The sequence below is a fragment of the Sinocyclocheilus rhinocerous genome, unplaced genomic scaffold (genome assembly GCF_001515625.1).
Source record: "Sinocyclocheilus rhinocerous isolate Xijiao unplaced genomic scaffold, SAMN03320098_v1.1 scaffold1004, whole genome shotgun sequence".
NCBI classification, from domain to species: domain Eukaryota; kingdom Metazoa; phylum Chordata; class Actinopteri; order Cypriniformes; family Cyprinidae; genus Sinocyclocheilus; species Sinocyclocheilus rhinocerous.
This window is the reverse complement of record NW_015627248.1, coordinates 59,369-62,146: the sequence shown is the minus strand read 5'-3', so window position 1 is coordinate 62,146 and position 2,778 is coordinate 59,369.

Below are 2,778 nucleotides of genomic sequence, written 5' to 3'. Positions count from 1 at the left end.
TCTGCATCATCCAAAATAGCAAATACATAAAAGCAAACAAATGCAAATAAATAAATAAAAATAAATTAGTTACCTAAACATGATACTTATTTAGTACAGACTTTGTGTTACTTTTAAACTCAGTAATAAATAGATATATATTTTTTAATTAAATATATTTGTTTTTATTATCATGTCGATGATAGATATGTTAGCCAGGGTTTTCACTATATATTTATATGTTTTTTTAGAATTTAAATGCACTTTAGAATGAACTTTAAAAGCAAAGCTTGACTGTAAATGCTTTGCAATCAATGTCAACTAGCTTCATGCAAATATGGCATCGACCTCAAAATTTACATGTCTCCAACAGTGCCATGCATTTTAAAGTGTTGTTTTTTATGATATCTTTTTATGTTTGTATTCAGTGTACATAGAATATCAATTAAAAATTCATTTAGGTGTAAATGTTGCCTTGCTTTCATTGGTTTTATGGAATCGACAGAGGATGTGAAAGGTTATTATTTTAATAAAAGGATCAGTCACCCAAAAATAAGAAATCTGTCATTGTTTACTTATCCTAATGTCTTTCAAGGAGATATTAATAGCAGAATGTCCAAGCTGCTCTTTGTCATTAACAGAATTTGAATGGTGTCTTTCTTTTCCTCACACAAATATATCATATGGCTTCAGAAGACTTGTAACAAAGTAAACTAGTCATGAGGACCACTTTTATGATGCTTATTGTAGTTTTCATTGTATGGAAAATGCAGCTCTGATATTTAGCTTAACTCCTCATTTTGTGTTCCACTTAATAAATAATGTCTTTGAGTAAATGTTGGCAGAATTTAATTTCTGGGTAACTATTCCTTTAAAATGACTTGCATTAAGGCCAAATCTGCCACATCAAATCTCTTAACAGCGTTTCAAACTCTCAGCATAATTCCTCTGACACTCTCTGGATCTTTTCAGTCCTTATTTCTGTCAGCCTACACTGCTTTTGTACCTAGAATGCATTTAAAAATAAAATCGTTTAGCACACAGTGCCCAGTGCACATTCATTTACATGTTACATAAGGAGCACCTCTTGATCTTTTGCCTTCGGCAATCAGTGATTACATCCCTCCTACCTTTTCAATCTCACTCACACACACCACACACAAATATATCACACTACACACCGAGGCAACAAAAAACTGATTTAGTGTATATTTATTTGAATGTATTTCAATGATAATGTGAGAACAAAACATGATTTTTTTTCATCCTAAGCATTTTATCCAACCTGAACAATTTCCAAGTACTGGCACGTCTCTAACCTGCAGATAATCTTTTAATCTTCAGCACACTGACCAGAAATAATAAAGCCAATGTCCTAATGATTCACTCACTCTGTGCTGCTCCTCCTACACATGTGCCCTGGCTTCGGCTCAAATGCACACAGCAAACAATCCATCCCACTCACGAACTCAAACCAGCTCACACACACGTATAGAAATACCACCACAGGCTCATACACATTTCGCCATATTGCTTCTCTACTGCTAAATGATGTTTTAGTGTTGTGCGCCATTCAGAATTCTTTTGAGAATGTTTCATATTCAATTCTCAAATTTGAATTGAATTTGGATTAAGGTAGCAAACAGAAACGGAACTGTATGTGTAATTTTAGTTTAAGGAAATAGCATTAAGTTGGGTTTTTTAACAGTACATATGGGATATTTCCAGAAACATTAGATATTAATAATTATTAATAAATGTCATAATTTATCCAATATTTCAATCAATACAATCAATAAATTGATTAAATCGATGACTTTTACATTATTGCAAATATAATTATTTCAAATAAATGCATTCTTTTGAACTTCATATTCATAAAAATAATCCTGAAAAATATGTATCATGCTTAAAAAAAAAAAATTAAGCAGCACAATTGTTTTCAACATTGATAGTAATAAGAAATTCTGCTTAAGTACCAAATCAGCATATAAAAATAATTTCTGAAGGATCATGTGACACTGAAGACTGGAGTAATGGCTGCTGAAAATTCAGCTTTGCCATCACAAGAATAAATTACATTTTAAAAATATTATAATAGGAAATAGTTATTTTAAATTGTAATAATATTTATTATTATTATTATTATTTATTTTACTGTAATATTGATCAACAATATTTAAAACAAATCTTACCAACCCCAAACATTTGAACGGTAGTGTCCAAAAACTAAATAAATTATACAACATATAATTTGGTCCATTAACCATGGTGAAAGAACATGTCATTTCCAAGAATGCTTTAGTTTACCCCCAAATCTTCAAAATGGAACCAAACAACATAAAGCAGCTTACAAGTTACAAGCAGCTTAGACCATCTTTCTGTTCTTGCCCTTTTTGTTGTTGTATAACTGTAACAACATGTTGATTTTCTCTTCCCATCTTTCCAATTCAATATCCTGAGGGGTGGGGCCAATTTATTTAAAATATTATGGCTATACAGCACATTAGCATACTATTAGCATGCTTTTTCTGCCATATATAAATATATAGATATATATAACATAGAGTAGTATGAAATGCTATTCCATACTCATGAATTGAAAGGGAGAGTTCTTAAAGCTGCAGTCCGTAAGTTTTGCCTCTTTGTCGCCATCTCTGTTTGAAAACCTGGAATTGCAGCTGTGTGCGGAATTATCTAGCTTGCGTGGGTAAGTGCGGCAGCACGGCTCCAGCGCGGATGAATCTAATGTTCTGAAGAGTATGTGTGGCAGTCAGTCACCGCACCAGTGTGGATATT